We start from the raw sequence: 13,194 nt of genomic DNA, 5'->3' as shown, positions 1-13,194 counted from the left end.
GAAGGTGAGAGAGCAACTCATACTGCTGGAAAAGCTCATGACAAGAGCTCATGAAAGGAACACCATTTCAACTGTCTGCTAAAGCAGCAGTAGGATCCTGGGTAGGCTGAGATGGCCTCAAGATTCCCACCCTGATGCTCATGCCCTGTATAAATCCCTGCCTTTTAGTGTGGGTGGGACCTGTGAATGGGGTGGATTTCACTCCTGTGATTAGGTTACTTTATATAAGAGTCCAGCTTAGCAAACTAGAGAGGTTCTCCTGCTGACTAGAAATGAGCTGATGATACAAAGTGAGAGGGCCATGTGTCTAGGAACTGAGAGACGCCTCAGAGAGCTGAGCAAGGTCCTGGCAGTCAGCAAGGAAATGGGAACCTCACTCCCACAGCCATAAGGATATGAGTCTCCTATCAACCTGAATGAGCTCAGAAAAGGACCTGGAGCTCCAGATGAGAACACAGCCCTGCTGACACCTTTGTTTCAACCTGCTGAGACACCAAGCATGGGATCCAATCCAGACTCCTGGTGCAAGGAGATTGTGACATAATAAATTTGTGTTGTTTTAAGCCACTAAATAAATATAAGGTTATTTGTTACCCAGCAAAAGAAAACTAATACAGATCCAAAATGTGGAGACAGGTAAAAGAAATTCCAGACTCAAGAAACCTCTTCAATGGGGAAGGTGTACGGAGGTGCAGAGAGCAGGGTTTCGGAGTTGACTCACAGAAAGTGCAAATTAATTAACTGATCATAAGTTAATCATTTGTAAATAAAAATGTGTAAATTAACCATTTATAAATAAAATGAGGACAAACACATGACAATAGAAGCATGGAGAAATGTGAGTCTCACTAAATGATTTGTTTAAAAGATAAAAAAATAAAAATATTAAATGATACCACCAAAAGGAAGACGCAGAAAGAGATTGGCCCAGGAGTAGGAGGGAAGGGGTCTGGAAGAAAAGCGAGTGGTTGACTAAGTGCAGAGAGCACCTGTGTCTCAGAGTAAGCGTGAACATTCAAGTGAGGAGGAGGGGAGGGTATTTAACCACACAAACAATGGGCTCACAAAAATGTGCACACAACTCCTGACCAACCAATCAGCTGCCTAAGAGAGCAGCTGAAGAGCAAAATACTGTAAAGTAATTCATATTGATGCATGAAAACCTTTTTTAAAAGCTAGTGAATAATTAAAGGTATGAAAATTGACAAAACCATGATATGCTGTTTTTTTATTTATTAATAAATATCTATAGAAATGCTCCCAAGGCTACATCATTTCAGATGGAGACTTGTGAATTATATGCAGAATTTCTTTCAAAACCATACTTTCATTCTTGTCCTACTGTCACTGCACACTTGGCGTCTTCAACAAACGTCTCTCACCTGGAGTATTCCAAGAAACATCTAGTCACTGTCTGTCTATCTAGCCAGTCCATCTGTGATGGTGCACCTAATTTTCTTTCTAAAACATAAATCTGGCCCTAGCCAGGTAGTTCAGGTGGTTGGAGTATTGTCCCATACACCAGAAGGTTGTATGCAGGTTTGATGCCTGGTTAGGGCACATACCTAGGTTGTGGGTTTGATTCCCGGTCAGGCACATACGAGAGGCAAACAACCTATGTTTCTTCCTCATGTCGACGTTCTCTCTCTCTCTCTCTCTCTCTCTCTCTCTCTGTTTCTGTCTCTCTCAGTCTCTCTCTCCCCCTGTCCCTCTCTCCTCCTCTCTCCCTCTGCCCCCGGCCTTCTCTCTCCCCTTTCCTCTCTAAACATATTCTCAGTTAGGGACTTAAAAAACAAACAAACAAACAAACAAACAAAAAACCCCACAAATCTGGAGACTATCACCAGTAAATGTGTGTGTGAGAGTGGAACAGTGAACAAATGATCTCAAAGAGCCATATTTGACATTCTGTTCTTATTTTGCATTTACTCTTTTTCTAAAATATAAAAAACCCTAAAACTTAAAATTGTTTCACAAATCCCCCCCAATCACTCTAGCTGAACTTGAACACTCATGAAACCAGAAGATTGTATGTGCAAGGTCTAGCTAGAAAAACGCTTCATTATTAGTTAAATAGCAGCACCTTCGGTTATCACATGGCATCAAGTCAATCATAAAGATAAATGGAAACACAGTATTCAGTATCAGTTATGGATAGATTGGAAAAAATTGGTCTTTAGTGAAGAACTTTGAAAAATTCCAATATGTGTACATCATAGGCCGGTAATTTTGTCACATATAAAATTATAAACAAGACACTGCTCAACAATACAATTCTTTTCAAGCACACATGGGCCATTTGCTAACATAGATCATATTCTGGGACACAAAACAATCTCAAAATAATTTAAAGGATTGAAAATTATAAGAACTGCCCTATGTCTAAAGTAAAAATAAATTAGAAATCAACAATATAAAAATCTGAAAAATCCTCCAAATAAAGGGAAATTAAACAACATACTTTTAAATAATGCATGAGTCAAAGAACAAATCAACAAGAAAATTATAAAACACATCCAAATGAATAAAATTAAGATACAACATATAAATATGTGTGGAATACATCTAAAGCTGTGATTCAAAAGAAATCTATAGCATTAAATTCTTATATGAGAAAAAAAGAAAGGTCTCAAAGCTACTACCTGAAAAAACTAGGAAAATAAAGTAAAATTAAGAACACACTAAAAAGAACGAAGGGGAAAAATGGCATGAAATAATAAAATAGGACAGAAAAACAATAGAGAAAATTGATGAAAACAAAAATGGGTTTTTTGAAAAGCTCAACAGAATGGATAAACTTCTAACTAGACTAATAATAAAGAGAAAAATAGAGATAAGACAAGACACAAATTACCAGTCAAGATTAAAAGACAGGACCTCACTAAAGGCAGATCCTAGAGACATAAGAAGGATAATAAGGTATTATAAATAAACCTTATGCCAAGTACATCAACAATTATTCAACAACCACATGAAATGGAAAAACTCCTCAAAAGAAACAAACTACCAAAGCTTATTAAGAAGAAATAGATAACCTATAACAATTAAAGATATTAGATATGTAGTTAAAAATCTTCCCACAAAGAAAACTTGAGTCCCAGATGGCTTTACTAGTGAATTCTCTCACAATGTCAAGAAAAAAACAGTACTACTTCTACAAAACTCTTCCAGAAAGAAAATAAAATTTTTATGAGACTAGCATTACTCATATACCAAAACCAGATAAAAACATTACAAGATAAGAAAACTTCAAATCAACATTTGTCAGGAACATACAAAACAAAACTTTAACAAAATATCAACAAATTGAATCCAGCAATACGTGACAGGACGCCACATCATGACTGGATATATGCCAGGAATGCAAAGTAAGCTTCATATACGAAAATCAATCAATGTAATTCATTATATAAGTGGGTTAAAAAAGAAAACACAGTATTATCTCCATTGATACAGAAAGCAATTGACAAAATTCAACATCCATTCACTATAGCAACTCAGCAAATGAGGAACAAAGGATTTCTCCAATCTAATAAAAGACAATAAAAAGCCAACAGCAAATATCATACGGCATAACGAAAGACTGTTGCTTTTCCCTCATGGTCAGACGGAAGACAAAGATGTCCACTCATTATTTATTTCTATTACTATTTCTAGTAACCTGAATTCCAAGAATTTGAAAAAATTGTAAAGTCATAGCAAAAATAAAAACAGATTAACAGATTGGTAAGGAAAAAGTAAAACTATCTTTGTAGATGGCATGGTCCTCTATATAAAAATTCCTAAGGAATATATTTCAAAGGTAAGTAATACATGAGTTTATGCATGATTCAGGGGCCTCAGTTCTACCTGGCTGTAAGGAGAGATAGGCCCAGGCCCTCTTCTGAAGACAGGAGACTGGCTCTACCAGAGAGAACCCAATGTTAAGGTCAGTGAGGGGGCCATTCTATCAAGCACCTGAAATGTTAACCACATTGTGCATCAAAGCTTAAGAACTAGACTGTGGACTTCTGGCCAAGATGGAGGCATAGAAAGATATGCTGCATCTCCCTCCACAAGTAAGAAGGAATACAACTACCTCAAAACTAGAAACAACCATAAGTTCCAGAAAATCAAAATGCATGGAAGTCCAACAAAAAAAAAACATAAAGAAGAAATACTCATCCAGACAGGTAGATGGGGCAGAGAGGACATGGTGTGGTGGCAGCAGCCACAGGCCGGCAGAAATTACAGTCACATGTTTTAAAGTCAGGAAGGACACCTGGGGAGCGTTCCCAGCTCCTCACCAGACATAGCAGCTCACAGTTCCAGCACCGGGGAAAATCAAGCCTCATTGCTTCTGACTGTGCAGACCAGTGGGGCTTGGGGTGGAGGAAGAAACTGCTGGTCTTTCAGCAGAGTCCACTTGTTTAAAGGGTCAGCACAGTCCTAAATGTCCGCAGACCCACCCACTCTGTGAATGACGGCCATGGCAACAGCTAGAGGCGTACCAGTCCAGTGCGGAAGTAGGAGAGATGCCTGGAAAAGGGGTGAGTGCTGGGCAGGTGGCATTGTTCCCTCTTGGATCCCTCCCCCACATACAGCACCACAACGTGGTGAAACAGGTCACCCTGTACTGATGAATCCCTAAGGCTCCTCTCCTTACAACATAACAGGAGCGACAGCTCTACCTGGGACGCGAAGACAAACAAACACAGGAGCCTGTCAGAATGAGGAGACAGAGAAGTATGGCCCAAAAGGGGGAATGGATCAAGGTTCCAGTGAGAGAACTGAGCGACAAGGAGATAGCCAACCTAACACATGAGGAGATAGCCAATCTAACAGACAAAGAATTCAAAACACTGGTGATAAAGATACTCACAGGCCTGACAGATATGCTTGAGTACAGCAAACGCATAAGAGAAGAAGTGAAAGCTATGCTAAGTGAAACAAAGGAAAATCCACACAAAATCAATAGTGAAGGGAAGGAAACTGGGGTTCAAATCAATGATTTGGAACATAAGGAAAAAAAAAACAGTCAACCAGTGCAGAATGAGCAAGCAAGAATTGAAAAAAATGAGGAAAAATTCCCAAATTTTGTGAAGGAGATGGACATACAGGTCTGGGAAGCACGGAGGGTCCTGGGCAAACTGGACCAAGAGGGGACCACACCAGGACGCATCATGACTGAGATGCCAAAGGTGAAAGATAAAGACAGAGTCCTGGGGGCAGCAAGAGAGAAGCAGAGAGTTGCCTACATGGGGGTACCTATAGGACTATCAGCTGACTTCTCAGAGGACACTTTGCAGGCAGGAAGGGACTGGCAAGCAGTATTTAATGTGATAACAGGCATCCTGCAACCAGTACTACTCCATCCAGCAAGGCTATCATTTAGAATGAAAGCGCAGATGAAGTGCTTTCCAGGCAAGGTAAAGCTAAAGAGTTCATCATCACCAAGCCATTATTATATGAAATGTGAAAGGGACTTACTTAAGAAAAAGGAGATCAGAGCTATGAATGACAACAAACTCACAACTATCAAGTAAATCCAAAAATAAAACCAAAATCCAACTAAGCAAACCAGAATAGGAACAGAATCCTAGGTGTGGGGATCATTTGGAGGGTTATCAGCTGGAAGAGGGGAAGGGGAGAAATGGGGAAATAGTGTAGAAACTAAGAAGCATAATCAGTTGGTACAAAATAGACAGGGGGAAGTTAAGAATAACATAGGAAAGGGTGAAGCCAAAGAACTTATATGCATGACCCATGGACATGAACTAAGAAGGGTGGGATTGCTGGAGGGAAGGGGGATACTGGGCAGAGGGAAGCAAATGGGGAGAAAGAACTAGACTGTGGACAGAAGACTTCTGGCCAAGATGGAGTCCTAGACAGACATGCTCTGTTTCCCTCCACAACTAAGAAGAAATACAACTACTGCAAAACCAGAAATAACCAGTAGTTCCAGAAAACAAATGGAAGTCCAACGTATGAAGTTATAAAGAAGTGGTGCTCATCCAGACAGGCAGTAGGGGCGGAATCTGGGTGGAGAGGTCAGGCTGTGCTGGTGGTGGAAGCTGCGGTGACACTGGCGTGATGGGTATAAGCACAGACACCCATATTTAAGGAGAGGCGAGAGGCGCCTGGGGAGCACCACTGGCTGTAGACCAGACCTGTCAGCTTGCGATTCCAATATTGGGGAAGGCAGACCCCCATTGCCTTGGACTGTGAGGCCTGGAGGGGTTGGGGATGGAGGAGGAGGCTCCTGGTCTCTCAGCGAAGAGTATGTGGCAGAAATCCATGTTGGACCCCCACCCCCACAGAAAATGCCACAGCATGGTGAGAAGGGCCCAGTTGTGAGGAGTGTGCGGGGCTCCGACCCCTATAGCGTAGGAGGTGTGACAGTCCCGCCCAGGAAGCAAAGGTAAACACAAAACTGTCAGGATGAAACAGATCATGAAAGAGATCCCGGTGACAGTGACACAGCTGACCAGACAGCAAATATCTAATCTAATGAAGCAGCAGATAGGAAATCTTCCTGAGGCACAGTTCAGAGCTTTGGTTATACTAATGCTTACAGACATAACAGAAGATCTTAAACAAGATGGGGAAGGAATGAAGGCTAGTCCTGCTGAAATGAACAAAAAGACATACAAAACTAGTGGTAAGGGAAAGAAAACCAGGGATCAAATCAACAAATTGGAACATAGGGAAGGAACAAATAGTCAACCAGTGCAAAAAGAGGAAACAAAAAATGAGGAAAATGAGGAGAGGCTCAGAAACCTATGGGACAGCTATAGCGGGCCAACGTCCGAATCATACAGTTGCCAGAAGGTGAAGAACAACAACTAGAAATTGAAAAATTATGTGAAAATATAATGAAGCAGAACTTCCCTGACTTGGGGAAGGCAATAGACTTACAGATCCAGGAAGCACAGAGAGTTCCAAAAAAACTGGACCCAGGGAGAACCACACCAAGACACATTATAATCAAAATCTGAAAAATTAAGGATAAAGAGAGACTCTTAAAAGCAGCAAGAGAGAAGAAGAGAATTACATACAAAGGGGTCCCAGTAAGACTATCAGCTGATTTCTCAAAAGAAACTGCAAGCTAGAAGGGACTAGCAAGAAATATTCAAAGTAATGAGAAGCAAAATCTACAGCCACAATTACTCTATCCAGTGAAGCTGTCATTCAAGATAGAACGGCAGAGAGAGCGTTTCCAGGACAAAGTAAAACTGAAAGAGTTTGTTAGATCCAAACCACTGTTATACGAGATGTTAAAGGGACTTGTTTAGGAGAAGGAGGATCAAAACTACGAACATTAAAATGAAAACTGTATCACAACAACCAACAACAGAAGCTAGGGAATTGAAACAAAGGCAAACTGAATAGGCAATGAGAGTGGAAAAAGAATTATAGGTATGGGGAACATTATGGGGGGAGGTCGGCAGGGACGGGGAAGGGGGAAAGGGAGGGAGATGGTACAGGAATTAAGAAGCATAGTAGGAGGGAGTGGAGTAGACAGGAAAATGTTGAGAAGAACTATATGCACAACCAATGGACATGGACTAAGGGGGGAGGACAACTGGAAGGAAGAGGGTGACTGAGTGGAGGGAAACAAAAGGAAAAGAAATTGGGACAACTGTAACAGCATAATCAATAAAGCATATTAAAAAAAAAAGAACTAGACTCTGATTAGGAACTGTTTACAATCTTTGATTCTTACACTCATTCTTATCAAAAAACCTTCTTGTGACAATCAATTGCCATGGAGGGTTGCAAAAAAGAATATGGCATCTATTTGCTGAAGTGTACCAAAATTTACCTTTGAAACACTTTGGCTTGGTCTCATCTAGAGTTGCTTCCTCTGAACTGCACTCCTGCATTGTGCAGGGTACTCCTTGTCAAGGGTGCTAATCCTGGTAAGACAAAGTCTTCCCTCCTATGAGGTTTCATGAAATAAACTGAAATCAGATCTAAGAAAATGACTAAGAAAGTGGGAACACAAAAAGTTTATTTCTCCCAAACAAATGGTTTGTTTTTTATTTTAAGGATACTCTGAGTTAAATAATTGATCATAATTCACTCCTTACTTTGAGCCCATGGAAGCTTACAGCCAACCATGCAGGTCACCTCTACAAATGTACAAGTGTTCAGGGTACATTTCTCTGTATGATTCCTGTCCCAGTTTTATTTCATCCTTATTTCCTCTTTGTCCTGATTATCTCAACTACTTATTTTATCCTCTGGTACGTACTTTTATATGGCACTTCAAATTCTTTATGAAGAAAGTGAGCCATAAATAACTAGACACCTGAAGATAGTGTTAGCCAAGGCAGGTCTAATTTTCAGGTCTTTGGCACTTCTCAGCTGTAATTTGTTGCTTGGTGCTCAAGAGCTGACAGGGCTTGAGGCAGTATTTTTTCCCCATTCCAATACTAGAGAGTTCCAGTAAACTAGAGTCCACAGAGGAGAAAACTGACTGTAGAGAACCATCCTCAATTAAACAGAATATTCAGGATGTGTAGAAACTGGTATTCTTATTAATGTAATTTTGTACTAAATTGAGCATTCCATGCAGGAAATTTTGTTGTTTTGTTGTTGCTGCTAAAAAAAAAAATCTAAGAAGGTTAGCTTATAAACAGAAGAAAACTAATGTGAGATACGAGTCCAGGGATGGGAAAGCTTAAAAAGAAGAGGAGAAAGGAGTGTGGTGGCAGCGGCAATAAAAAAGTGAACAGGAACTAGAGAGAATTATGCTTAGTGAAATAAGCCAGGCAAAGAAAGCAAAATACCATATGATATCCCCTAACACAGGAAACTAAAGAACAACACAAACAAACGAACTAAATAGGACAAGGAGTAGAATAGTAGTCAGTAGGGGGGAGGGGGGAGGGAGAGAAGGGGGATAAGTAAGGGAAGGGTCTGGTCAAGGAACGTGTATGGATGACTCATGGACATGGACTACGGGGAAGGATACGATTGTGGGAGAAGGGGTGGGCTGGGTGGGGGGGAACAATGGGGGAAAAAATGGGACAACTGTAATTGAAAAACCAAAAAATGAAAGAAAAAAAAATAGTGAACAGTAAGAAGTCATCAGTCTGAAAGTGGAGAAACTAAGTTGGTCTTTGCTTCTAAAACCATCTAATCTCTTGAGTTGTTCCTTCTACAGTAATTGGCTCTCCAGGCTCTGCCCTAACTGCAGAAAGGAAGCACTAACTATGCATATAGCCCCTGCTCTGCATCTCTGAAACAGAGACCCCCTGGGCATGGAGCATATCAGAGTAAGAAAGCTAGACCGGGAGGTGTGACATGGTGAGGAGCAAAGGACACCAGCAGAAAGACTGAAAATGGCTGCTACTGCTCAACACTATAACTTGGAAGGCATAGGACATCTATGCTGTCTCTGGAAGGCCCTGGGGGGTGGGGTGGGGTGGAGATACTTTCAAAACTCCATCCCAGAAGTCCTTAGAAAAATCACTGTGCCATACAGAAAAGGCCACATCACCAAATGTGAGAACGGGCAGTTGTTGGTTATGAAAAAGGTCTATACGTGAGCAAACTACTACATTGAGCTGCACCAAGGAGTGAAGCCTACATGCCTTCACATCAAGGGTGTAATGACCTTGAACTGCAGAGAAAAGGTTATATTATACAAGGATACTTTCGTCAGGCAATAAAAGGTGAGAAATTTGGAGAAGTTCTTAAAAATTCCAAATGGTGTCATGTTTAAGTGATTATCCCTCAACTTCCAAGAAAATGTAGCTTCTCAGACAAATCTTTCCTGAAAGTTGGAAAGCATGTGGTATTTAAATAAAGTCAGACTTAGCTTTCTGTCAATTCAAAGAAACTGCTACAATGAGATCACTCCCAGCTTCCCATCTGAAGCCTAGAAATGAGAGTTATTGCCCTACCTACAAATTTAGATCAGTGACCTATTTAACCTTTTGGAGACTATAAGTAAAATCCTTGCTTCAAAATGTAATTTTAAGCTGACTACATGTAGAAACCCAAACACGTCAATTTTTCAGAAATAAAATACAATGTTTAATTTGATTTTTCCTGTGATTGGAGCTATTGATGAGACTGTAAATTAATATTCTGCTTTCCTGGTCTTCTTCTAGCACCACTTTAATCTTTACAAAATTAATACAAGGTAGAACATATTCTTGGCTCACTTTCATAAAGGAAAGGAATTCCCAATACACACTCCTGTTTGTTTAGAGGTGATGAGATGAGACTGGAAAAGAGGAATTAAAACTAAAGACAATAAAATAAAATATAATTTCAGAGGGATTCACTAAAAGAAAACAATCGCTCAATATCCCTTATGAATACAGATACAAAAATTCTCAACTAATTGCTAGCAAATCAAATTCAGTAGCATATTTAAAAAATTATGCACCATGACCAAGTAGGATTTATCCCAGGAATGCCAGGATAGTTGAAAATACAAAAGCAATCAATGCACTACACTACATAAATGAATGGAAAAAAATAAAAAGAGAAAAAAACCTTGTCACCGTCCAAACTGATGCAGTAAAAGTATGTGACAAAATGCAAAAGCCTTTCATGATAAAACTATTTAGAAAAGTAGAAATATAAGGGTAGTTCCTCAATATGATAAAGGCTATATAAGAAAAACCCACATTTAACATCATACTCAATGGTAAAAGACTGAAAGCTTTTCCCCTATGATCAGGGGTAAGACAAAAACACCTGCTTTTACCACTTCTATTTAACATAGCATGGGAAGTTCTGGCCAGAGAAATTATGCAAGAAAAATAAATAAAAGATATCCAAACTAGGAAGAAGTAAAATTATCACCATACCAGATGATATGATCTTCTACGTAGAAAACATTAAAGTAGCCACAAACAATATTTTAACTATTAGATGAATTAAGCAAAGTTGTATAAAATAAAGGTGCAAAGTCAGTTGTATTTCTACACACTAACAATAAAAAATGTGAAAAAATTAAGAAAACAATTCCATTTACAATAGAATAAAAAAAGAATAAATTACTTAGGAATTAATGTAACCGAGGCAAAAGACCGATACACTGAAAACTATAAAACATTATTAAAAAAATTTAAAGTGACACCGATAAATGGAAGATATCCATGTTAATGGATTAGAAGACAGTGTTAAGATGGCCATGGTATCCAAGTGATATACAAATTCAATGGAATCCCTATTATAATCCTAAATACATTTTTTGCTGACATGGGAAAATTCATCCTAAAATTAGTATTGAATTTCAAGGGACCCCAAAATAACCAAAACAATATTGAAAGTTGGAGGACTCACACTGCCCAATTTTAAAATTTACTACAAAGCCACAGTAATCAAAACAGTTCAGTATTAGCATAAGGATAAACATATATAAAAATGGAATAGAATAGACAACGCAGAATTAAACCCTCACATCAATGATCAATTGATTTCAGACAAAAGTCGCCAAGATCATTCAAAAAGAACTGTCTTTTCCACAAATGGTGCTAGGAAAACTGGATATTCATATGCAAAAAATAAAGTTGGACCTTTATCTCATAGCATGTATAAAACGGACTCAGAGTAGGTCAAAGACCTAAATTTATGAGTTAGAACTATAAAACTCTTACAAGAAAACTTAGGAGAAAATCTTCATGATACCCAAAGCACAGTCAACAAAAGAAAAAACAGATAAATTGGACTTCATCAAAATTAAAAACTTTTGTACATCAAAGGCACTATCAAGAGAGTGAAAAGAGACAACACCAAATGCTGGCCAGGATGTGGAACAACAGAAATTCTCATTCACTGCTGATGGGAATGCAAAATGGTACAGCCACTTTAGAAGCCAGTTTGGTGTTTCCTTATAAAAACTAAACACACTCTTACCATATGATCCAGTAGCTGCATACCTTGGTATTTACCCAAAGGAGATGAAAACTTATATTCACACAAAAACCTACACATGGATGTGTACAGCAGCTTTATTCATTATTGCCCAAACTTTGAAGCAACCGAATATCCTTCAGTAGGTGAATGGATAAATTGTGATATATTCAGACAACAGAGTATTAATTACTGCTAAAAAGAAATAAACTATCAAGCTATATAAAAACATGGAGGAAAACTTAAATGCATATTAATAAGTGAAAGAAGTCAATTTGAAAGGTGTAGATACTGTATGATTCTAACTACATGGCATTTCAGAAAAGGCAACACTATGGAGACAGTAAAAAGAACAGTGGCAGGCCAGGTTTAGGGTGTGGGTCAGGGACGAATAGGCGGAACACAGAGGATTTTTAGGGCAGTGAAAATACTCTGTATGATACTAAAATGATGCATATATGTCATTATACATTTGTCTAAACATACAGAATGTACAACACCAGAAATAATCCCTAAGGTAAACTATGAACTTTGGGTGATTATGACTTGTCAATTTAGGTTCATTAATTTTAACAAATGTACCACTGTGGTGGGAATGAAGACAATGGGGGAGGCTATACATGAGTGGAGGCAGGGTGTCTATATACCTTACGTTTTATTTTGTTATGAGCCTAAATCTACTCTAAAAGAAATAAAGGCTCTAGAAGAACAGGAGAAAGAGAGAAAAACAGTCCACAGAAAGGGACAAAAGATTTGCAAATCTGATAAAGGTTTACTACCCAGGTTATATAAAGAACTCCTATAACTCAACAAATAAACAAACAAACAATCCAATTTTAAAATAGGCAAAAGACTTGAAAAGACTTTTCTCCAAAGAATATATACAAATGACCAACAAGCACATGAAAATATGCTTAATATCATTAATCATCAGGGAAATGCAAACCAAACCTCAATGAGATACCACTTCACACCAACTGAGATGGATATAATATAAAACAAATGAAAACCCCAGAAAACAAGTGCTGACAAGGATATAGACTAATTAGAATCCTTGTGCATTGCTGTTGTGAATGTAAAATGGTACAGCTATTATCAAATACAGTTTGGTGGTTCTTCAAAAAGTTAACATAGAATTAGCATATGACTCAGCAATTCTTCTCTGTCTTCACATATGTATGTGTATATATACACATATACACACATATATATATTTATACACATGAATTCATATATATATGTATATATATGCAAAAAGAATTAAAAAAGGAACTCAAGATAATTGTATGCCAGTGTTCACAGCAGCATTATTCACAATAGCCAAAAGGTGGAAAA

General features: G+C 38.5%; 1 protein-coding gene across 10 annotated transcripts in view; it reads right to left on the bottom strand.

Annotated features, from left to right (window-relative positions):
* FARS2 (phenylalanyl-tRNA synthetase 2, mitochondrial) overlaps positions 1-13,194 on the bottom strand; it is a 582,942-nt gene that overhangs the window by 233,585 nt on the left and 336,163 nt on the right. The window lies entirely within an intron of this gene.

This window comes from Furipterus horrens, unplaced genomic scaffold (genome assembly GCF_987537825.1).
Source record: "Furipterus horrens unplaced genomic scaffold, mFurHor1.1.pri manual_scaffold_3, whole genome shotgun sequence".
Taxonomy (NCBI): domain Eukaryota; kingdom Metazoa; phylum Chordata; class Mammalia; order Chiroptera; family Furipteridae; genus Furipterus; species Furipterus horrens.
The sequence above is the reverse complement of the archived record's forward strand: the minus strand, read 5'-3'. Positions and strand labels throughout refer to the sequence as shown.